At 31.7% G+C, this 25,830-nt stretch overlaps 1 protein-coding gene across 3 annotated transcripts in view; it reads left to right on the top strand.

The window, feature by feature from the left end:
- Window positions 1–1,505: 1,505 nt before the first annotated feature.
- The window catches only part of LOC146999521 (GRIP1-associated protein 1-like), a 38,912-nt gene continuing 14,587 nt past the window's right edge, over window positions 1,506–25,830 (top strand). Inside the window, exon 1 of one of the 3 annotated variants that reach the window (XM_085826894.1) lies at window positions 1,506–1,562. The gene's annotated coding sequence lies outside the window, so the exon portion shown is untranslated. The other 2 variants (XR_015044049.1, XM_085826889.1) reach the window with 2 other exon arrangements.

Here is a 25,830-nt window from a genome sequence, read left to right as displayed (position 1 = left end):
AAGATACTAGGCCGATAAATACATTTATAATTAGAGCAGACTATGATTCTTGTTATAATTGTAGTAATGTTTATTGCTTTAATTGAAATATTTAATTTTTAATTCTCTAATCATTCAAAACATAGGCCTAATTTCGAAGCACAGTGCCAACATGCATTTTAAAAAGCATCAAGGCCAGTTTAAACGACAATTTTTTAAATTACATCCCCACAGACATATCCAATTAAAGTTATTAAAAACTCTAGAACGTAGTTCAGTAGCTTTCTGAATTTGTAGGCAATTTCTTATTTAGAGATGACAACACAAAATAACGCTTCAGAAAATATTATTTATCATGTATAAAAATCTGCTTTGTAACACATATCAGTAATAACTGTTTATCAATGTCATGAGGATTTAATTTGACGAGATCACATTCTTTAGAAGTATCAAATTCATGAAAGGATTTTGGCTTGGCCTTTGAAATTCATCATTATAGGCAGATTTATTTGATTGTTATGCATGCATTAAACACTACACATGCATTAAAAACACTACAATTATTTTTGAAAAATACACATGCAGTTTCACAAGTTTTCTGTGCTTATTTGAATGTTCTGCATTCATTTCTAAATCTTTACTCCATTGCCAAATTGTATAATACTGTGATTATAAATATATGGTACTTGCAATTATTGAAGTCAGATTATATATATTTTGTCTCATACTATTCAATTTATTCTATTGACTTCAGATGTCAATGTCAAAATTCTGGAAGTTATTTTAACCAAGAAACATTAGTGGGCACCGTGCATAAAAAACTCATCTAACTTTTTAACAATAGTGATTATAAAATAAAGAAAAAAATTATATATCATTCCAACGATATTGCAACTATAGTATAATGTTACATATATCTTTAGCAAACATTCAGATTTTATCTTGACTTTCCAAATTATGATTTGTTTTTTAATAAATTTCAATTTGCTAATGATTTTCATGTTACATTAGTATAATTTCCACAATTAGCACAGGAAAACAAAATTTGCGCTTTATATTAGAAGAGAAATTTCTTTTCCACATTCAAAACATCCACATTGGCGATGTTTGGCGACGGGTACATTAACCCTAGACTAATTTAATTATAGCTATTATTACAGAAATTAGCAGATACTTAGGTTATTGTACACAAGAATTTCACTTTACTTACACATTATAAACATCAGAGAAGATATAAACTCTAAATCAAGGCGTAATTAACATTATACTTACTAAGCAAATTTCAGCGCTTGGACCAGGTTTCCAATTGTCTCTTCGGCAATTATTTACCCATATTTTTCTTCTTTCTTCATTTTTAGGAAATTTTACCAATGTATGACCTTTCCGTTAATGATTTGAACAATTAATAGCTGCACATCCGCCCATTTTACACAAAAAAAACAAAAAAATTGTTGCACCGTAACTACACAGCCGCCATTTAATCTCCCACTTGGGATAGCGAATGCCTGATGATTCAGCCTGGTATATAGGAGCCTTAGTGGAGGAAACCGCGAACCCTCCCTCCTTCTATTCTAACCTCCTTGGTGTGTACTTACTTTCGGTGTTTCTTTTCTATTCTAGACTATTCTTTAGAGTGCAAAATAGGTGCAACAGGGTACTGAAAAAATTAAACACTACAACTTCAATTGTATTTTTATATCATTTTTGCGTTGGAAAGTGCGATCTATTTTATCATTGTACGTGTATTGAATTGCAGTTTCGATTGACAATTCTGCGAAGATTATTCATTTGAATTGGAAATTAATGTTAAGAGAATATTTCTGTTTCTCTAATGTGAGTATAAAAATTATATATATGCATCAATATTGAAGATTTTTAGAAATCTCAAAATTGTTTGGATGGTAAATACTGTTCGTGTATTCTGTTTTTATTTTAAATTGATAAAATATAATGTCTTGAAATAATGGACAAGTGATAGCTTTCTAACAAGTCATAAATAATTTTATTTATTTAAAAAAGGGACCTATTAAAATTTTAGTTCCTCTAAAAAATTTTGTTATTGATTTCATTATAAAGAGTATATCTCTTTCGCTGAAAACTGAACTAACAGTGAAATGCAGGTTCTGAGTGTTCTAATTTATTTATAGCTGTATTTATACAGCTATGAAATTAACATAGTCTAACCTGCTGGGGAAAACCCTTGCTATAAAAAATGATCATATGATCTATACATTAATTATATCATTAATATAAAAAATTCAATTACACTTAGAAGGTCATTACACTTGGAAGGATTTACTTTTGCAAAAAAATTCTAAATTAGAAATTGAAACATTAATATCAAGTGCAATGTAGGCATTTTAATGATATGGCATATAATATCTCTAAAGATACATATTGAATACATCTCTAAGACTCTAGTAACTCTAAAGCTACATATCGAATAAATTAATCTAATTAATAGTATTTCATGCATGAACTTTACACTGCATTTAAAAACACTGTATATTATATCTTTGTTTATGTTTATCTTCTTACAGAAAGTCCTGAAATAAAATAATTTGGTTTCCAAAATTGTATTTTCTGGTATAGCTTTATGATTTGGATATTCATATTAATAAAAGGTATTTAATGGTTTAAAAGTATTTAGTCCTTGATAATATAACATGGAACAAAGATTTAATACATAATTTAAGAAAATTATCTGATTTCTTGATGCTTAAAGAAAAATTACAAGGCCCATAAAACTGAGATAACACTTTTAAAATACCAGTATTTATTTTTCACACCTTTCTTATCTCTATAAATTTTTAAATGCAAGTTTTTTGAACAGAAAAGAATATGTCGATGTTATATATCTGCACACGCTTTCCTCATAAAAGGTGAAGACATTCTGTTTGCCACATTTGTACTTCTTAAATAAAAAAAATATTTCCCATATTTGGGTTTTCATCCGCAGAGAACCCGTTGGCGCTTCGGGAAAGAATCCGTTGGCGCCGTTGCATTTTTACTCACCAATCTCGCGGTTCATCGACGATGATTGGATGAGCCGAGCCGTCAATGTGATATTTTGTAAACGTGATTTTTAGTGCATGTAAATTCAAGTTAGCAGACAAAACAAGCATATGGTAGTAAAAATTCGCAGATAATAAGCATGTAGATGTAAAACTAACCGGTTAAACGTGTTATACGAAAATAAATTTGAATTAAATTCAAGTTAGCACAGAAAAGAATATATTAAGCATAAGACAATATATAAGCATTTATAACGGAAATAAAAATTCATTTAAAATTATAAATTAGTATTAATGTATTGAAATTAACCGGTTAAACGTGAGAAATGAAAAAAAAAATTGTCTTAAATTCCAATTAACACAGAAAACAATATATTCTTTACATCAGCAGTGGTTTGCTAATTTTGATGACCATGGTGATGCATCAAACTATTCTGTCATCTTAGATAATCAATAATATTTTTTATTTCAATTTAATCATCTATTTATGTCACACCTACCATCCTCTGAAAGGTTATTGTTAGAAAAGCATTAACAATATATTATCTTGTTAAAAGTTTACGCCATAAAAATTGATTTATTCTCATAATTTTAGATGACAATAACCAATAATAAAAATAAAAGCATTATTTAATTATTTAAGATGCACATGCATATTTTTCCGGCCTACGGAAACAAATTATTTTAGAGGTTGGAAACCTCATGGTTCTTAGAGCTGTTAATAATTAAGAACACACAACGTGAACAGCCGTGTTACAAATTAGCATTCACCCCTCCCGCCGTATTTTCTTCCTTTCATCCCGAACCGAGAACTGGTCTCTATCTATGAAAATATTTCTATCTATTCGTTGTTAAAATTTCAGAAAAAATAATAATAAATAAGAGAAGAATAATGTAAATCTGCAAATGCAAACAACAGTGATATTTCAACAAAATGAACGCAAGAGAAATGGTTGCAAACTTCGAACAAGCGAAAACGATAAATCGGCTGGGTTACCTGGTTTGAACTATTATCGCCAGAGTTGGCGATGTTTACATTTACCGGGTTCTCTGCGGAAGTGCTTCCAAATATTTTACCTCCTTTTCTGATTTTGTTTATTATTGTTTAGTTGCATTTTCTAATTATCTCCACCTGTAAGAAAAGTTTTCACTCGTTGCCATTTTGGCAAAAAACATTGTTTGGCTATCTCTATGACTCATACATACTATTCTGTTTATAAATAATAATTAAAAGCATTTTATGAAAACAAGAAATTTTATGGAGGAAAAAAAGTAGTACGGTTGAAATTCACATTTTTGCAGCTGGTATAAATTCTTCAACAAAATGATGGTTATATATATAATGTATAAAATCACGTAAACACATCTGGCACATGCAAGTGTGGGTTGGCTGTTGTTGCATGCATAATTTAAGATACACCAGATGCATAGTAATAGTGTTGTATGTTGAAACAAGGAGAGTAGATAATGAAAATGTACTGATTATAGTTTTGTTCTGCTGATAGTAAAAACTGGATGTAACTGGCTATAATTTCAGCAACTGGCAGATTATTTTCAGTATTATATTAATTAATTCAACTTGCTTATTCATTAAATTATTTTAAAACATCTATTTTAATTAATATACTGTAATTAAAATGTATGTAGTTACTGGCTGACATCTGTCTTGAGAAGCAGCTCTTTTCTTTTATGACCTTTTCTTGGCTTCCTAGCAAGAATTTTATTGTCTTTAAAACCTCTTCAGAAGCATTTCCTTTGAAAACGTTCAGAAATTTTGATATTTTCATAATTTGTCTGCCTGCTTTGATCCCTTTTTCATTCATTATTCAATTTTTCATTAAAGAACACTTTTTTTTTTTTTTTTTTAAATTTTATTTTTGTATAAAACTTGTAAGTGCAAATGATTTATGTACATAGCAAATTAGGCGACTTAACTAATGAAGTTTTCAGAATTTTTAGAACTGAATTTGTGATTCTTTTGATTACATTTATATAAGAAGGAAAAAAAATTTACTTATTCTGTCAACTATAAAACTTGTCAAATAGTGTAATTTAGTGCCATTTGTGGATAAGTGTGACATTAGAACCTTCACAAAACATCACCACTTTCATTTGATGAACAATAGCAATATAACATGGGAAATTGTGACAAAAGAATATCCATTTGAAAAGAGACTTAGTTTTAAGGCTGTAGAATCATATTTGTGACTGTTTTCTGATTCATTTGCACAGTTTCTTAAAATATGTGTCACGACCCCAATTGGGGCCACAGGACCTGCAGTAGGGGGTTGCCAAAAATTTTAGCAATTTTTATATTTCTTTAACTTATTATAATAATTTTACAACTACCGAATATATTTACATAATGTATTTGAAAATAGATAATGATAAGACAATACAAACAAAGAAAAATGTTAATGTTTCGAAATTTTTTTTTTTTATAATAGAAACATTCATTTACTTTAAGAATTAAAGTTAATGACTTAAAACTGCAATAGTATATTAGAGTACAAGTAAAGAAACTGACAGTTTCACTCGCGCGTGTGTCAGCTTTGCACAGTACTTATGGGGTCCACAAAGTTTTCGTAAATAATAAGAGTCCTCACACCAAAAAATTTTAGAAACCCTCGTCTAAATAATTAATGTTTGTTGAATGTGGAAAAGAACAGCTGAATATGGTCAACAAAGTAGTAATAGATTGCAACAATTACCTACAGTCGTACTTACAGCATTCGAAATAGACCTGGTAACATTAGAAGGCCTAACAAGATTGTAGAAATTGACAAAAGCTTTTTCCTAAAGCAAAAAAATGAAATGGGTCGAGTACTTCCACAGCAGTGGCTGTTTGGTGAATTGTGCAGAGAGACTGATGAATATTTTATTGTAAGAATAAAAGCGTTCTGCCAGAATGATTGGTGCATCTTGGGTATGATCGCCACAAGTTTCATGGTTTGATGGTAGTTGACTTTATGTTCAGTGGGATGATATCGGGTTGTCCGGAAAATAATGCAGGTTATTGCAATTGTTTATCTTTCCTGTACATTTTTAGCAAGAAAAATATTTTGAATAACATTGGTTTATATATCATTTTGAAGTTCTATTTTCGCTCTATATTTCTATAATAATCATTTTGTTCCAAAATTATAAAAAAAAAAATAATATTTACTAGGTGTTTTTGTTTAGATGACAAAACAGGATTTTCTGCAAATTTACTTTTATGAGTACAAGCTAGGCCACAGTGCAGCACAAATGGCTCGAAATGTCAATGAAGTATGGGGCGAGAAAAGTGTTAATGAATTTACAATTCAACGGTGGTACGAAAAGTTTCATCATGGAGAATTTGACCTGGAAAAACAAGAGCATCGTGGATGCTCTTCAACTGATGATGATGAAGATTTGAAGACTTAAGCTGAAACAAACCCGTGCACAACTGTTCGAGAGCCGGTGGAGGAGCTTAGCGTAAACAAAACAACGATTTCTGATCACTTAAATCGTATAGGAAAGTCAAAGAAGCTCAATAAGTGGGTGCCTCATGAATTGAGTGAAAATAAAAAAATTCGCCGTTTTGAAGTGTCATCTGCTCTTTTTCTCTGCAACAAAAGTGACCCTTTTCTTGATCGAATTGTCACATGCGATGAAAAACGGACTCTAATAACTGGTGACGTTCGGCTCAGTGGTTGGACCACAGTCAGATACCACAACACTTTCCATAAATCAAATATGCACCAAAAGAAAATTATGGTGACTGTTAGGGGGTCTGCAGCCGGTTTCATCCACCACAGCTTTCTAAATCTGGGTGAAGCGGTTATGGCAGGTAAGTACTGTCAGCAAATCGACGAAATGCACCAAAAATTGTAACGCATGTGCTCGGCATTGGTCAACAGAAAGCGACCACTTCTTCTCCATGACGATGCTCGGCCGCACGTCGTGCAACTGACCCTACAGAAGTTGAATGAATTGGAATACGAGACTCTCCCCTTTCCACTATATTCGCCTGACCTATCGCCGACCGATTACCACTTTTTCAAACATCTGGATAACATTCTGCAGAAGAAATGCTTCAGAAATCAAGACGAAGCCAAAAATGCCTTTGACAACTTTATCGCGTCCAGAACTCCAGAATTTTACTCTACCGCATAAATAAACTTCTATATCGTCGGCAAAAATGCATTGATTCGGCTGGTACTTATTTTCATTAATAAAATTGTTTTTGAGTTATGATACTTTAAAGATATAAGTTAAAAACCTGCATTATTTTCCGGACAACCTAATACTTAAGTACCAAAAAAACTTTTTGTGATAAAAACTGAATACAGTCAAAAGTCTTTAATCCGGACGTCCATAATCCAGACCTCAAAGCTACAAACTTTCGATGCATGCGTAGACGCAGTTGCGTTATACGCATGCGCATATACGTTTACGCATGCGCGTTTAATGTATAACGGATGGTATAAGCTAAGCTAAAATTAACTATTTCGGTAAATGTTGCAGATTGCGTTGTCCCTTAATCTTCTAATTGAACCCAGCTTATTATTTTTTGCAGACTGTTAGAGCAATTTTATAAAACTAAGCTTGAACTTTCGATTATGTCAAAAAGAATTTCCGATTCTGGAGCTGCCAAAGGATCTACAAAACGAAAGCATGTTTCGATGTCCATCAAACAAAAAGTGGAATTGCTGCAAAAAACGGATAAAGGCATATCCTTTGTTTCTCTAACCATTTCGAATCTGTTTATCAATTTCACGCTGCTCTCGGGGGGGGGGGGATATCGCGGCGACGAAATGAACTGGAAGTTGATCTGTCAGCTGTGTTTATTTTATTCGCAGGGTTCGTACAGTCCTTAAAAGTCCTTAATTTTTTCAAAAATGATTTTTGGTCCTTAAAAGTCCTTAATTTTGGCCAAAATGAATAAATGGTCCTTAATTTTGCTCATTTGACATTTCTTATCATTTCTAATGATTGCCATTCTAAGTGTGAATTACGATTTCTCATGAATATGGAATTAAAATTACACGGCTCTTAACCAATCTGTTGGCTGATTTGCGTTGCAAACGATAAAAAAAAAAAAAAAAAAAACAATTAGCTACCCGAACGAAAGTATCAAAGTATCGGTGTCTGATTGGCTATTCACGCAATCTTTCGAAACAGGTGTTATCCATAAATTTAGGCAGATTGTGACGAAAGCGTGAAGCCGGAAGTTCTTTAAGAGGTGAAAGTGGTGATGAAGGTGCTCGAGAAAAAAAAAGGGGGGGATTCTGAAAATATTTGCCAAAATCAGAGCAATTCCAACCTGGAAGGTCACAACCATTCCAATGCCAATAGGAATGAGATGCCTGGAAAGTGCATTTTCAATAAACTGTGGCTTCATCAAGCTGACTACAAAGACTGGATATTGATGGATGGCAATCCTTAAATGTGGTCTTTGTCTGAAACAAATTGAAATTTCTAGAATGGGAGAGTCAGTGCTGAAAATCCACATGAAAATTAAGTTTCAGTTCATCATTTCAATTTGTTTTTACACGGTTTTGCTTAGCTTAATTTCTGTGTTTGTTTCAATTAAGCCATAAATTAATTTTTTATCACCTTCTACGGAGTTTTCTCTTTTGCACATACTATATGTATTGGATATCGGGATTATGAGTTTATTTCTGCAGAGGGTCTGTTATCAGTTTCGCGGGAAATCTGTTGGCTCCATTTTGATTTTAGGTCGCCAAGGGCAAATTCGGCAACGCTAGCCGAGAAAAAGTGAAGTTCGGAAATACATTTTGAAGCTTCAATAGACAATTAAGTATTTGGTTTAAACCTATGTTGTTGATAGTAATGCATAATTTTTGCTAATGGCGATACAATTATTATTTGAAAATAACTAACTAATTAAAAAATTTTTTAATATTTTTAAAGCTGAAAACAACTAATTGAAACTAATTTTCCTGAATTAACTAGACGCAAAATTAACTTTCATGAATTACTAAAGTTATTGGGTAGAAGTTTAACTGAAAATATACATTCCGTATTATATATATATATATATATACAGTCCGAGGTCTGGACTCGTCGGGACTTTGGCGATCCCAGATTTGAGATTTTTCCGGATATTAGATCATTTTAAATCTACTAAGATGGCACGTAGAAATTATAAAATTGAAAATATGAAATCGTGATTTATGAAATAATGAAGCATTTATGATTTAAAGGGTATCAAAATTTACAAAAGAAAAGAGCTTAATATTTATATGTTTACTTTATTAAACATTTCTTTCAATGTGAGTTGTTTGATTTGTTTTCTCTGCTAATACTTTAGACTAATACTATAGACATATAATTTCTTATTCAGTTATTAAGTTCCATTTCTCAAGTCCTGTAATTGCTGTGTCGAGAATTCCGAATAACTTGTCAATCAAAATTTTTTCTCGTTCAGTAACCTCTCTGTTACTTTCTTCACTATCGGTAGCTGTATTTTCTGGATTTAGAACCATACTACAGATTTCGCCCTCCGTTAATTGATTGATGATTGGGCATTGTCATCACAATGAAAAACTTCTGTTTAACTTCACTAAATTCTGCCGCCTGGTGTGGCCATGCGAGCTCTGGCGCTGGTTCTGGCTTTATGTGAATAACAAATCAGTTATTCTTAATTCAAATAGCACTAAATATAATCATTTGTCCTATGAGTATCATTAACAAAATCTATTTTTAGCATAAGAAAAGAAATTTCTGCTAAATCTCCCCTTGTCAACATTTTAGCGCATTAAACTTAAATCTGTAATCGGATAATACTCTGTTATTTGGCGTCGCTGCATGAGTCATCACTCAGGTTGTCATCCGTTGATAAAGATGCGGTGATGAAAGCAAAATACAATAAATAATGATTTGCGATTTCGGCATCAAGGATATAAAATATTAGTTGGTGTAAAATTAACAAATGTTTCGGTTTGAGATTATGCCAAGCAGATACGCAGCTATGGAGTCAATTTACTAATCACACAAATTTATGCTAAAATAATTATTTCTTCAATAATGAGATATTTTATTTAGCGCCAAACTGAGATTAAGAATCGGGATTTCCGACATGTTTTTTTATGATGAGGAAAAAAATCTAATGTGCGTGCGTAAAGCATACCCCTTCCCTTCAAAAAAGCCGTAAAAAATTGGTTGGTAGTGGCTTTGAGGTCCAGATTTTAGATCATTCCAGATATTGAATGTCCGGATCTTGGACTTTGTACTGTATATATGTATACATCTTTCAAAATATAACTTACCAGTATGGATTCACTCTTTTAAAATAATTCTACTTTAATTAAACTTAGATAATATAATCAATTAATCAATATTGTTTAGGAAATAAATTATATATATATATATATAGTAAAAAATGTATATTTTCACTATTCAAGTATTCACTGTGACAAGTATTCTTATCTTGTCACATGAACAGGCCTCTGTGGAAAGGGGCTTCTCTGTAAATAAAGCAATTGAAATTGAAAATTTAAGTGACTCATCATACATTTTTCAACGCACAGTATTTGATTACATAAAATTTTCTGGAGGTGTTCTTAATATCGAAATTAATAAAGAAATGAGATCAGTAGCAGCCTCTGCAAGAAGTGGAGTTCGTTATTTAGAAGTTCAGTATTTAGAAGAACAAAAATCTTTAACTAAATCTGAAAATTCAAAGAGGAAAAGAAATATTATTGAGGAAGAAATTGATTATATGAAGCAGAAGAAAAAATTTCTTCAAAGGGACATTAAAGATATTAATGAAGAAGTAGATGCTTTAGCAGATGAAGCTGAGACCAGCAGGAACATTGATTTGTTTATCAAAGCAAATGAACGTAGAAGAATAGTTAAAGAAAAGGAAATAGACATAAATAAATTAGATGTTAAAATAGCTGAAAAGATTTCAGATTTAAAAAAAGCACAAATGTTTTGTATCTTTTATTGTTTAGTTTATTATTCTAGTATCTTTCAAAAAACCAAGGAAATAAATTGTATGTTTACAAATAAGTTATTTTAATCTGCAAAATATTCTTACATTGTGATTATAATAGTAGTTCACTGTGTTTAAATAAATATCAAATAAGTTAAATAATAATCATGTAAATCTCTAAAATAGTGACTGTTATTAGTGTAAAATACACTTATACATGTTTTTCAAGAAATTATGTTCCTAATTTAATGTTATCTACTTCATAACTTGTAGGGAGTTAGTTTAATTTTCAAACTGTTATTAGTGTAAAATACACTTATACATGTTTTTTAAGAAATTATGTTCCTAATTTAATGTTATCTACTTCATAACTTGTAGGGAGTTAGTTTAATTTTCAAAATTGTTTTATGGTAAGTATTAAATTGAATTTAATAATAGGGCATAATACACACTTTTGTTAATTAAGACACAATAACACGCCGAATAAATACTAATTCAGAAGTCAAACAACAAAAATCAGCGTTATACCTACAAAATTTTCACAGGACTAGTTTCGATGGTTTTACCGAACCATCATCTTCAGCTGCAAAACCGCAAATTTTGTTAGTTTCTTAAAGTGAAATTCAAGCATGAAGTCGGTTGTATGGATAATTGCTTTATTCTATTCATTTTTTTGTTTGCTGATAGGTCCTTAATTTTTTCTTTGATGGTCCTTAAAAGTCCTTAATTTTCATGTAAGGAAATGTGTACGAACCCTGTATTCGGCTTATAATTCCTTACTAAATGTAGTATTTCATCTCGATGTACTCCGTCTTTGATATGATTTAAATCAAATTCCTGGTAAAGAAATGTTGAGTAAAGTAAACAAATAAAAATTAAGCTTTTTTTTTTAAAATTTTGATACTCTTTAGATCATAATTGCTCTTTATTTCATAAATTACGGTTTCATATTTTTAATTTTATAATTTCTGCATGCCATCTTACCAGATTTAAACTGATGATCTATAATCCGGAAAAACCGATAATTCGGAATAGCCGAAAGCCCGACGTGTCCGGATTAAAGACTTTTGACTGTATAGCATTTGAGAAACTGACCAGTCATAACGGCTTTCAAGATCAATAGCTTAATAAAAGTTCTTAGTTTTGTAATAATGTGTATTTTGTAATGTAGTTATAAGGTAGTTTTAACCCTTTGTTGCATACAAATAATCTAGAGAAGCTAAACGAAAATGTTTGTATTTTTTCTACTTAAAATAACCTTAGTAATAATAAAAAAAATTATCTTTATTCAAATTTCATTTTAAATACACTGGTTATCATAAATTAAGGGAAAATCACGATTACTGAAAAAGTTACATGTAGAATTTAATGAAACTTACCCACAATATACAACACATAGTAAGGTATCAAATAACATAAAAATAAATTACCAGACAAATATGGTAGTATAGCTAATGTATAAAATGAACAAATCGAAGGTGTCAGTTTGCTATAGGAAAAGTACCTTCAATATGGAATATGATTGCCTCTAGAAGCAATACAGCACATTCAGCGATGTGTGATGCTTTGGCTGATCTTTAGAATATGGTAACTGGTAGTTTGGCGACATTTTGGAGGCGATAAAGGTTACTACCTGGGACTTTGGTAATAATGTGAGCAGTACTCGGTTCCGATTACGCATTATTTTGTGTGAGGGAAATGAGAGATCATGGGATATGTCATGTGATATTAATGGACGAATTACGGTTCTTTAATCGGAAAAGGGGGGAATTTGGAAAAATATCTGTGGCTGTATATTATTTTGTATTAAGCTTCATTGTGTGTTGTGTGAAGTAGGGTTGAATAATTTTGGGATTGTATGGTGCTGTCTAAAGTGAAAAATCGTATGAATGTTTGGAAGATGAAGGTTTTAAACATCTTGCTCTGAACCACAAATATTATTTTAAAGATCCGGAAACAGGTGCACATACCAATACAATAAAGGGCACGTGGAGTGCTATAAAAAGCGCTATTCCGAGGCATTGTGATAAAGAGAATTTTGCTTTTTATTTAGCGGAGCAAGTGTGGAGGAAAAATTCGCAGAAAAAAAATCGTTCAATAATTGTATTGAATACATAATAAAAGTGTATCCACCATGTAAGCAAGATTCTGAAGAAGATTAGGTAAGTTAGTATTTTTAATTATTTGAGGATATTATTTTTATGCATTGTTCTAAATGTAAGGTGGAAGTAAAGTAATTTGGTATTATTGGGAAAATTGTTATTAGCAATGATTTAGTTTAAAGTAATTAGGATTGTAAGCTAATTTTTATTAATTTAATGTATGTGCTTATTTATATTTTAAGTAGTGTTTTTGAATTTAATTATATTTTAATTAAATGATAGTTATTTTGTGAATTTTATGTTTGTAGGAATTTGGTATACGTTTTAGTTAAGTAAACGTGCATGGAAATAATTTAAATATTTGACACTAAGTATTTGTAATGTTTGTGGTATGAATTCGTTGGTGACGTTTATAATATAATAGATAATTTAGAGATAAAAGTTTTTGGATATTTTATTTATTTTATACATGGAAATGTTTATATTTGGAAAGGGTATATACTTTTTCGTTATTAGGTAATTTCATATATGTTCTTTTTAACGGGTTTAAAGATTCAGAAAATTGTCATGCATTTTCGTGAAATTTTTCTAATTTATGAGAAAAAAGCAGTGTACATGGATATGGTGAAGAGTGTGCGCAATGCCATTTTTGTGCAATTCTGGGATTTTTTTTTTTTTTTTAAGTAAAAATAAGTCGACGATATGGTTTAGTGATATTTTAATTAAATGATAGTTATTTTGTGAATTTTATGTTTGTAGGAATTTGGTATACGTTTTAGTTGAAGTAAACGTGCATGGAAATAATTTAAATATTTGACACTAAGTATTTGTAATGCTTGCGGTATGAATTCGTTGGTGACGTTTATAATATAATAGATGATTTAGAGGTAAAAGTTTTTGGATATTTTATTTATTTTATATGTGGAAATGTTCATATTTGGAAAGGGTATATACTTTTTCGCGATCAGGTAATTTCATATATGTTCTTTTTACCGGGTTTAAAGATTCAGAAAATTGTCATGTATTTTCATGAAATTTTTCTAATTTATGAGAAAAAGCAGTGTACATGGATATTGTGAAGAGTGTGCGCAATGCCATTTTTTTGTAATTCTGGGATGTTTTTTTAAGTAAAAATAAGTCGACATGGTTTATGTGTATGTGTTATTTTGAAAAACGCGTAAGGAGTATGGTATTGTGCACTTTTTCCCAATTTTGCATTGAATATTTGTCATAAGTAGTTTTGTTAGATAAAATTTCTAGCATAAGTGTAATTCGGCTAGTAGATTGTTGGAAGAAGTGTTCAGTAGATAAAAAGAAAAGAAACATGTCTTTATTTCGTGAAGACAAAATGGCGGCGGGGAAAAAAAAAAGAGGGTTGCTGTAGGAGAGTTGGTCGCCAAAAAATCGCCAAGTAACCATATTCTAAAGATCAGCCAGTGCTTACAATTATGCAGTCTATCAGTTCCATAGGAAGCGAGAGCCATTGCTTTTGCAAAGCAGTTGCAAGCACAACAAGGGTCTGAGGGGGGGCGGATTGAGAGCAGCTAGACGTCTCCCTAAAGCATCCCAAACGTGCTGAATAGGATTCAAGTCCGGGGATCGAGCTGGCCAATCCATGCGCATAATTGTTTCCTGTTGAAGATAATCATCTATGATGCCCTGTGTGGTCTTGCATTGTCGTCCTGTAACAGGAAAGCATCACTTATTGCCCTGGTATATGAGCACACATAAACATCAAGGATGTCATCTCTATAAATCTGAGCATTCATGGTTCTCCTTGGAAAGACATGGACGTCTGTTCGTCCACCCAAAGAAATGCCACCCCAAACACAGACACTGCCCCTTCCATATGCATCTCTTTCACGGATGATAACGGGTTCTAGGTTCTCTCCATATCAAATAACGCATACTATCGCTTGACTAAACCTGGACTCATCCGTAAAGAGAACTGCCCTCCATTGATCAGGCGTCCAGTGGACATGTTGTCGTGCCCACTGAAAACGGTACCTCCTATGACGTGACGTGAGCGGCACACAAATGGCTGGTCGCCTTGCATATACAGACCACCTTCGAGAAGCCTGCTACGCACAGTTGACGTTGATACGAACCTTCTGGTGGCTGCAGCAAGAGAGGATCTAAGAAGAGTCGGAGTAGCGATTCTATTCCTGCATGCACATAATGTCAAATATCGGTCATCAGCGCTCGTCGTAGCAGTTGGCCATCCTTGGCTGAACCTCCTAGATGCTGAATCTGTGGTTTGAAATTGCCTCCAAAGTCTATAAACCACAGGGCTCTCATTTAGCCATCTAGCCACTTCTGTTTGACTTTGTCCTGCCTTTAGTCTCCCAATGGCTGTCCATCGAAGTTCAGCAGGCAAATGATGCCTGGAGGTCATTGTTACAAATTGGCTATCTCAGATGTCTGATGTCACTGTCACAGTGAAATATGTGGGCTTGCTCTCAAACATGGACTTTTATGCTCCTCGCAGATGACGTATTCCGAAAGCAGCGCCACTAATTTGCATATCACAGTTTTACTCAGATATTCTTACTTGGCAACATATCCAAATTTTACACGGTTTGGCTTATTTTTGAGGGAGTTATCGCTATTTTTGTGATTTTTCCTTAATTTATGATAACCAGTGTAATTGCTACAGTTTGTTCACTACAATGGACAGCATGCATGTATGTACATGCATACAAATCTCTTCCCAACAATTTATGGTCATTGCATATGAAATCATTTCCTGCCTTGTTTGTAGTGATCATTACCATCTTCTAAATGGTAAATCTACAACTGACATGCTCATACAGATCCCCCAAAATACCTTCATTTCATAGATTGAATTCATTTTGCTATGATTTTGTAACCTGTACCTGTTGGATTCAAATGTCAAATGTTCTAGAAATTCCTTGCCAAACATAAACATTTCCTGTGGTGTTTTGGCTTGAGATTCAATTCACTCTTTTCGGTAGATCTTTATTTACCCACTTCACAATTTTCTCAAACTGACATTTAAAATAAAATGTCTAAAATTACTAATTATGAATAAAAAAGGGCAGTATAAGAAAATGTAAGCAATATTATATAATGTTTACTACGAGAAATTGTACTAACTTGGAAACAGAAGTAGCAGCCATTTTCCAAATAGCAATGCTTTACTGAGTGATGCTATGCAGCCATCTATAATCGACAATTGAAAGTGCTAAGAATATAGAATGAATAAACACAGGAATGAAATCTATTAAAGCATTTACAGAAGAATAAACAAATTTAAACTTTTGTCCACTAGAGTGGACATGATGCAACAAAGGGTTAATATACATACATTGAGTAGATTTTAGTATCTGTATGAATGCACACAGCTTGCAATACTTCTAATGATTTGATAAAATAAATTATATTACTTAATGAGAAGTTAATATGAAAAATTATGATTAAAACACATTTTACTTTTGTTGTTAATTTTAAAACAAAACATAAGCCATTTAATTTGAATAATTTTTAAATTATCAAAGCTTTTTCTGCTTGGTGTGTCAGATTACCTTAACTTTTATTTTATTACTAGCTGGGGTACCCACCTTCGCTCTGGATGTTGATATGAGATTGTGTGGTAGTTGGAAGGAATAGCTTTAGCATAGGTCGCCGCTTTTTCAGATGGCTCAGACTTTCCTTCCCCATCGATGGCGAATAGCTGATAGCTTTGCGATTTGTAATCGATTACGAAGTCTTGATACTTTGTTTACGTTTTATGCGGAATTGTGGTAAGGTTGTATATGGAAAATCTTGCGGAATTGATAAGGGCCGCTCTTCATATTTAATTTTTTTTTCTTCCTGTATACGAGAGTGGATGCAATATTAATATGCTACAGTCAATTATTTCCATTATTCGAATTAATTCATCTTGAGAACTTTAAAAGACTTAATCTATTGCTGATACAAAAGTATTGATATGCTTTGTTCAATCCTCTTGTTAATAAAAAAAAAACAGCAATTGTGCATGTAATGACAGTAAAAAATAGCGAAAATTTATATATATGTCTGTATTGTTGCCTAAGTAGTAATAATGCATGATTATAAAATAAATATTAGAATCTACTGAAGTAATAATTGCATATGTTAGAACACAAGAAAAGAATCTGAATTTTTATTTATTTTAGTGACCCGTATATTTTGTTTTTGAATTATGTTCACAGAGTTCTTTTTTAAGTTTCCTTCAAACAGCAGAGATGCGTGACCTAAATTTTGTACTGAACAACACAAAATTATGTTCAAAGAAAAGAAATTCATAAATTCTGCATTGCCTATGATTGCTAGTTAAAAAAATCATGTTTTTTATTTCTCCACATCGAAAAATTATACTGGGGGGGGACAACACTTCATTTGGCATTTGATGTTTTATATCAATAAAAATCCCATGGTTTTAACCATTGATTATAATTTTAATCCCTCTTCATTGTTAGCTTTTAAGGAAATTTGCTTGTTATTTGCATTTTGGCCTCTTTCTGTCAATAGTGCTATTAAGGATTTGGTTTTTATCATTTAACCATACTCTTCAGTTTCTTTCTGTTACTTCTCTTTCCTTACACCCAGTGTGCATGCTGTGCTGAATGCATTATTTCAGATTCAAAATGTATAGACACACAACAGTATCAGGATGACAAAAGTGGTAATTTAACAACATAAATAACATAGGTCTTAGGAAGGGATAATTGTCTTAGGGAGGCATGTGTAAAATAAGCTTATTTCCTTGTATTATTATTATTAAGCCATCCAGAAGAAGCCTTTCTGACAATCGAACACTGAAACTTATGCCGTAACTTTCTGTTAATTAGAAAATAATTTTGTGTAATAAAATAAATATATTAGAAAAGTATTATATAATTAAAATATTTTTAAAAATATATTAAATTAATGTATTAGAAATCTCTGTAATTTAAAGCAAGCTTTCGTTCTTCAACTACATGTCCATTTCCGATACCAAAGGCTAATTTCATCATAATAACTTATCTTTTACCCGGTCATTATTCAGCGAAACCTTTCTATTTGAAAATTCCGTGATCATCCTTTGTAAAAAAAGGCCCAAGATACAACCTCCACCACCTGCGAAATACATAGCTCTCTTTGTACAGGATCCATGTGGCTGTTACTGGAAGGCACTAAATAGTATGTTCAACCACTAAATAGGCTTCCTTATTCTCTGTTTGTTATTTAGTGTGTGATATATTTTTGTCTACCATTGGAAATAAAAATATATGCATTACAAATCTGAGTTATTAAGCACATTAAGGCTGTTTACACCTTTCGTTCCAAAACAGATATATAAATTAAATACATTATTACAGATATTCAATTTGTGTTTATCTACATTTGTTTCAATAATAATGTTTTTGTTGGCATTAATTTTTCTAAGTAATTTAAACATGAGGTTGTTGTTATCCATTCATTTATTCAAATATTTACATTTATTATTTCTTATATATTAATATTTACATTTATTACTTTTTTCCCATTAGATAATCAAAGAATTTTATATATGTTACAATTTATGGTATAGGCTTGTATTATATGCAATATGAATATTTTTTTTTTTTAAATTTTCCAGAAGAAAAAAATTCTTATCTTCTATTTGTGATCATATTATCGGATTGTGTTATAAGGTATTTCTCCTGCCTTTGTAGCATGCCTTGGCACATATTCGAGAGGTCCATGGTTCAAGTCGCGGGGAGGGCATTGCTCGTTTTTCATGTCTCTCAGCTTCCAAAAAAAATCCTAATGTCTCTACAGTGTCTTCTTCAAAATAAACCAATAATCTGATGGAATGAAAATATTTTAGTCATTAAAACTTTTTAATCACTATTGTTTACATCTACATTTCTTTTTACACATAATTGGAAGTTTACAAGTAGTTTGAAGGTTTTCAAACTATGTTTCAGAGAAATTTTAGATCTCGTGCAACTCCTCTGGGGCATCTTCAAGTCAAAATCAAAATTTTAAAACTATTTTTAATATCACTGGACATACTTAAAATAAAGTATTGTTACAAAAAATAATATTAAGCAGATCTGTTTTTATGATTAAAATTATAATGAAATAATGATTTTCTTTTCACTTTCTGCATAAAATGCACAAATTTTGTATTTCAATTCTTTTTTAACATTTATTTTTCTGAGGATGGAAATGCTTCTCTCTAAAAAATTACAAATTTAGTTTTTTCTGAATTCACAGATTTGAAGAGAGTTGGATAGAAAAGCCACAATTTTTGAAATAGATGAATAAATACAGCCCTGGCTTTTGTTATGTTTTATGCATTTAATAAATTTCTGCCGGACTGTTTATTCTTTAATTCTACCTAACACAATTAATTGATACTTGTTTCTAATATAGAATTTTAGCATCAATTCTACATAATAACATGAGTAATCTTTCTTTAATTGAATTTTATCATTATTAACACAATACTTTGGCACAATGAACTGAGAATTTTTTTCTTGACTTTTATCTTTCAATACTTTAAGAACTGGTCATTGATTTACATCTATAATAAAAGAAATAAATTCTTGTATGAGTTTTAACATATTGTTAAAAATGCAATAAACCTCAGCTCCTTTGTTGCATGAATAATGTTAAACTCCCTGTTAAATATTTTTTTAGCATCTTCTATGTAACAGTATAGACTCCATGATTACTCCTTAAAATTGGAAGTATCAGAAATAGATGTAAATATGTATTGTCTTCTGCATTAACTTACAAAAATAAAAGTGTGAATATCTGAATGGAATTAATTATACAGAAAGAGCTACAGGACACTATGTTTTCATGATAGTCATTCCACTATACTGGAAATATTAAATCAAACAATAAGTGCAGGAAAAGATTCAGTAAGAGGATATACTCTCTTCTGAAACAATACATTTCACTGTAGTTGTTCCATATGATATTTTTATACAACATCCCAAAATCTTGGTAAATAACTTTCTAAACCAAGTGTACAGTGTAAAAAAAGTAGTGGAAAAATGTTGTAGTCATGTGACTGGGCTTCCATACATAAAAATTAAGCAGTGTTACAAGTGTTTTTATCTTAACTGCCTGTTACAATCAAATAACAAGATATGAGAAAGAACATGCAGTGTCAGTACAGCTGGATGATCCCTTTTACAGAGTTGCTAATTCGAAAACAAGTTAACCTGTAAAACTACCCTTCATTCTGGTTTACTTTAGATTCATTTGGTAACAAATATGCCATTAAAGTCTGTACCAATCAATCAATAAACCTTGTTAAAAGCAAGTTTTTGTTTGCAGGATGCTGTTCATAATTGGTTTTCTTTTGGTGGTATAGCAACAGCGAAGGGAGAAAGATTCTGGGTAATTTAAACAACATAGCAAACTTCATTCTTCTGTAACTTTATAATTTGATACATCTTTATTTTTTCAGAATTTTATTCATACTACTATTTCATCCATTGCAGACCAATTCCACAAGTGCATATTTTAAAATTTCATATTTAAAAAAGTATGATTTGTTTATAAATGATTTGTTATAAAAATAAAAATGAGTTATAAAAATCATTGTAACTTGGACAAATGCACACAAAAAAAGAAAAAAAAAAACATACAAAAAATGGTGATGCTGCTTATTAAAAACTAAAGAATTGTTATATGCACATACACATGGTTGACACAGTTTGGTGCATCCTGCGAAACTGTGGTAATATGGTAGCAAAAAAAAAAAATTCTTGTCATTTTGTAATAAAATTATTAAGGTGTTGACGGCTATGCTGAATTACACAAAACAAGGTAATGTACAGTGAGAGCTATGTACCTTAGGTAAAGGGATGCCTTTGAGAAGGTATTTCTATGAGAAATTGACTTGTATTCACATAATACATGAGGAAAAACAGAAAAATTCCCATGCAGCTATCCTATTCACCAGTATTTGTACCTGGATCAAACATCCAGTGTTCAGCTATCTTATCTGCTAGTCTACTGGTGCCAGTCAAAATAGACTAATATTATACAAGATAAGTATCATTGACTTATACATCAAGAAATAAATACACTTCAGAAAACTTTCCTGTTTTAATTATAAGATTATTTTGAAAAACGTTGTTTGTGATAAAACTAAAGAATGAATTTTCTTTACACACTGACTGTTAAATTATTATATTTCAAATCAACAGATTGCATTTATACAATAAGACAGGATGAAAAATACAGTAGTCATTGAGGCAATTGTTGAGTTTCTGAAGAAAGAATAAAAATTTTCAAATCTATCATAGTATACCCTGTTTAATGTTTAATATAGTATGGAAGGTTCTGTAAAGCATCAGCTATTTTTTTTTAAAAAAAAGCATGCAATAGCTGATAATGAAACCAGATAAAAATAAAACAGAACTCTATTACACGTTATGCAACAAAATTATGAATATGAACGTTTATAAACAGTTTTTTTTTATTTTTAACTTGAACCAGATCTCGAAACATCAACTAGATCTTAGGCAATAAAATTAATAAAAATTTATGTTGATAAGTACTTAGGAACAAATAGAACAAAATGGCCAAACTTTCAACTAGATAACAAAGTAAAGCGTTTGCATTTTAGAGGATTTTATTTACTTCACATACATACATTATCTTTACATTTACTTTCATAACTCGTATCATACATCACATACTTCATGACATACTCTTATCATCGAAATGATTATGATTTTCTATAGTAGTAAGCAAATTTTTTTAACAGTTTGTACTTCGTGTCTGCAAAGTATTCCTTTAAATTGCAAGGTCTCGCGATATTAATTTTCCTTCTGACAAAGTTCATACACGAATCCAAAACATTAAAACCTTCGTAATCGATAAACAACGACCATTTCATTATCGATGGCAAAAGTCTGCCTATCGATAGTAAAAGGAAAGTCTGGGCCATCTGAAAAAGCAGCGACCTTTAGCATAGCCCACCCATAATTTTAACCAAAAAATATTGCCAAGAATGGTGATAAATGTTACGATGTGGCAACCCACACCAGTTTACGAGCATGTGGTAACCCATACTATTTTGGCAAATGCAATGTAAACAATTGTAAATTTCTAATTTCTAAAAAGGATTGAATTACGTTTACAGGTAACATAGTGGTCGATTACATTTATTCAATTTCAATACAAATTACCGAGATATCCATTTACTCAAAGTTAAATGCATGTGCCCCTGTATTCTTACTTTTCCGGCAATTTTTAATAGCTTTCTTTTAAAATTTGTTTCATGCTGCATTGCACAGGAAAATACAACATTTTAAATTAGAATTGTACTAAAATTAACCATCTAAACACAAAATTTGTAACACTATTTTCGGCAGTTGTTTAACTCTCAGATATCGGGGAGAATACTGTTTTGGATATAGACTTTTTTGCATTTAGTTAAGAATTGCTCTAAACCTGCTGTTAGTGATGTGATGTTGTGATTAAGTATCGGGAGATTTTAAAGGAAAATTTAAGGTGGGAGTTTTCAAACAAGTGTAAAAGTTTGGGAAAGCTAGGCATTCCAAACAGATGTTTTATGCATGAATTAGCAAGAGAGTATGAACTTTTTAGAGGATTTTTGAGGGATTGTGGATTAATGAAGGATAAAGTTTGTTGTGAAAAATGTAAAATTCTGTGCAAAGGTATCTTACATATGGGAAAGCCAAGCAAAGGTGAGATTTTCTGGCATTGTTTTTAAAATTATATCATTTTAACCTTAATCATTCCTTAATAATTTTTTACTTTTAAAATCATGTATAATAGTCAAAAATTTATTTCCATTATCTATGATTTCTGGTGAAATCAAGATGGCCACCATTTTTGAAACATGGAGTTTCGTCAAAAATCTCGATGGTAGCCATTTTCCAAAACAACATATTTCACGTACTTTGCCGTCCCGCAAAAAATTCGCCTAACTTTGAAGGTGAGCTATACTGAAGTTGTTCCAGTTGGAATAAAAGGATAAACTTTAAAATATAAGAGATAAAATTTTTTTATTGATGACATATTCTATTTACAATACTTGTTTATAAACAGCATTTTTCATTTTGTTGTCTGGCGTAAATACTGACAAAATTTTCGAATTTCCTACTCGAGAGCAAGCTACGTATAGCTGACCGTGAGAGAAGCGAGAGTCTTTGAGGTTGATGTCACAATGTTTTAAAGTTTGTGCTTTGTTAATTTTAAATCTCTAGACTAATTAGTCCGAAGGAGCTTTGTCCCTGAGGGACTATTGTTTTCGTTTTGCGATTTTGCATCGAATCATTCTGAATGTCCGTTTCACCTTTAAAACTGTTTACACTAAATATTATCGCCCTGTATTACATTTGAAGAAATTAATAATGAATCTGCATAAATGTATGTATGTTTCTCGCATTGTAATAAAACAACAGTACCTAGAGCCATCAAATTTTGAATGACGTATTCCTACTGCGAATATAAGCATCTGGAAGCCCAAATTTAAACACAAAATGTTAAAAGAACGCTTCTTTGGCCATAATTTTAAATCTGAAACCTTTCAGGTTTTGTTTTATTATTATTCTGAAATTTCCCCATCAATGTAATGTAGAAATTCCTACATATTTGGTTCCAGTGGTGATAATAGAATTTTTCCATTCATGCAACAGATTCCTGTATTTGCTACTGAATTTTTTCGCATTGCAAAATTGGCGGATGTGATCTGATTTTCCGACTACGATTTGTTTGCATTTGTTATATACTTTCATCGAATCATAGTGAAGTGCTTCATGTGTTAGGTTGTACTGTTTACTTACCCTTGTCTGTGCTTCTTGTAGGGTGATATTTTCATGGGTGGCTTGCTTTCGCAGTCTTTTATTATAAGATTGTGTTGCAATTCTTTATTCTTCCAAGTAATTTATTTCATTGTTCTTCAGTTTTTCTTCTTCTCACGGTGCTTATTTTCCTTTGTTGGGGACGTAAATATGCTTTGTGCTCTTCGACTGTTTTGGTTTTTGCAGTTTTACTTCAGAACTGGCAAGATCTCCACCTCTTTTACCTTTGGGCTTTCTATAAAATATAAATCAAATCAACTTTTTGTTGAGAAATACACTAAGTACACTTTTCAAATTTTATTTTCGATTTATATTCAGTCACCGTATCACTTCGATTACTCATACTTTATTGATAAGAAACTGAAGTACGAACCCAGGATGGATCTTGTTTTATATTCCCCCACCGATACAAAAAAGGCTTCGAATAGTCTTCAATGTTCCACAGCTTTTGAGAGTGTTCTGGAATCTTGAACATTGTGGACTGTTCTATAAATTTCCAGCCCTTATATCTTCAAAAGCATGCCCTTCAGGTAAAAATTTGAACCTTCTTCATGGATATAGAAGGCTACCACACCATATAACATTTATTGATTGTACCGGGACTCGTTTCTGAGTTTTAGTGGCACACACACACTGTACACTTACGTTTATAATATTGTTGCATGTGTATGAGTTTGTAATGAATTGAAAGCTAATCCAATTTTACCACAAATTTGCTACAGTAAACAACAACAGTTTTCTAAACAAACTGAATTGAGATGTTTTGATTGTGCTTTTAAAAGCTTTTTAAATGTGCACAGCGATATTCTGGTATTTTCTCGAATTTTCCCAAAAAGCAAAAGCATACAATTATGAGGTATCTAATACGCATGCTCCTTTATTTAAAATTTTTCCAGCATAGCTTTCTCTTCAAATAAGTTTCGTACTGCTTTGCACGGTAATATAAAACAATTTTAATTAATTATATTAAAAAGTAGCTAATTCAGTACAAAAACTGTAACCCTGCCCCCTTCCCGAGGACTGCACATCCCGGGCAGTACAATCCCTAGACTGGAAGTCAAACTTACAACTAAGGTTCCATGCAATAATTAACATTACAATAACAAACAACATAAACAATAATTGCAATAATAGTTTAAAACAATTCAAATACTAAATAGAAGTCAAAATCAAAAGGAGACCATGGTTTTACACTTCGTACTATGGCCATAGTAATGAGCTAACCTGTTATAATGAACGAGACTTGGAGTTCGATGACTTATGGATCCAAACCACAACATTGTTCGGTCTGTTTAGGACTGTGTAAGGACCATCTTGAGGTGACTGTAATTTACGGATGACTCCTTTCCGTCAAATCGGGTTCAACAACCACACCTTGTCTCCTTCGTTGAATCGATATCCAGCAGCTCTCGTGTCGTAGTGGGTCTTCACCTTTTCCGTCGCCAAGTTGACTTGCTCTTGCATCACTTCAAAATAGGCCTGGAGATCTTGAACATATTCTTCAAGCGATGAAGGTGCATGCAGAAGACGACCAAACAAGACCTCACTTGGAAGACCAGGATCACGACCGATGAGCATATCTGGCATGGAGAATAGTCGGTAGTCTGGTGTTTCCCTTCATCTAGTATAATTTTGCAGCTTTCTTAGTAGAGTTAGACAAGACATTGGGCTTTCCAGGCAAGGATCCCTTCTGATGATGGATAGCTGTGTCCTCTGGTGCTAAGAAAAAATTGTATTTCCTTAAAAAGTCCAGTCAGAGTATGCAAGGATCTGTAATCTCTGCCACATATGCCACGTGATGGTAAGTGGCACTTCCAAACGTGATGTTCACATGTAACTTCTCATCTATGTCTATTTTATCACCAGACGCAGTCTGGAGGGTAACACAGGATGGCATCCAAATGAGTTTTTCTTTAAATTGTTGAGCTAAATCTCTCCGAAGATGGTAACATTAGCTCCTGTGTCAATGATCATATTGTAAGGAACTCTATCGATATGCC

The sequence above is a fragment of the Stegodyphus dumicola genome, chromosome 1 (assembly GCF_044657685.1).
Source record: "Stegodyphus dumicola isolate Sdum_Otavi_A_Nest chromosome 1, ASM4465768v1".
In the NCBI taxonomy this organism is placed as follows: Eukaryota; Metazoa; Arthropoda; class Arachnida; order Araneae; family Eresidae; genus Stegodyphus; species Stegodyphus dumicola.
Note: the sequence above shows the minus strand (reverse complement) of the source record. Positions and strands in the feature narration are given on the sequence as shown.